Raw genomic sequence first — 601 nt, 5'->3', positions numbered from 1 at the left:
ATTTCCACATTCTGTGAAATTACCTTCTTTGGAATGGGTACAAACATGGATCTCTTCCAGTCAGTTAGGCAAGTAGTTGTCTTCCAAATTTTTTTGCATAGACAAGTGAGTGCTTCCAGAGTGGCATCCATTTGTTGAAACATCTCAATAGGCATTCTGTCAATGCCTGGAACCTTGTTTGTTTGCCATTTTCTTCAGTGCAGCTTTGACATCTTCCTTCAATATAATTTGTTCTTAATCATATACAACCTCCTGAAATAGATGAACATTGACCAAGTCTTTTTGGTACAGTGACTCAGTGTATTCCCCCCATCTTCTTTTGATGTTCTCTGTATCATTCAATATTTTGCCTGTAGAATCATCCAATATTGCAAATCAAGGCTTGAACTTTTTTCTTCAGTTATTTCACCTTGAGAAATGCCAAGTGTGTTCTTCCCTTTTGGTTTTCTAACTCCAGGTCTTTGCACATTTCATTATAATAATTAACTTTGTCTTCTTGAGGTGCTGTTTGAAATCTTCTGTTCAGCTCCTTTATCTTGTCATTTCTTCCATTTGCTTTAGCTATTCTCTGTTCAAGACCAAGTTTCAGAGTCTCTTCTGA

The sequence above is a fragment of the Orycteropus afer genome, unplaced genomic scaffold, assembly GCF_000298275.1.
Source record: "Orycteropus afer afer isolate SDZICR_OR568_19922 unplaced genomic scaffold, OryAfe1.0 scaffold00419, whole genome shotgun sequence".
NCBI lineage: Eukaryota > Metazoa > Chordata > Mammalia > Tubulidentata > Orycteropodidae > Orycteropus > Orycteropus afer.
The sequence above is the reverse complement of the archived record's forward strand: the minus strand, read 5'-3'. Positions refer to the sequence as shown.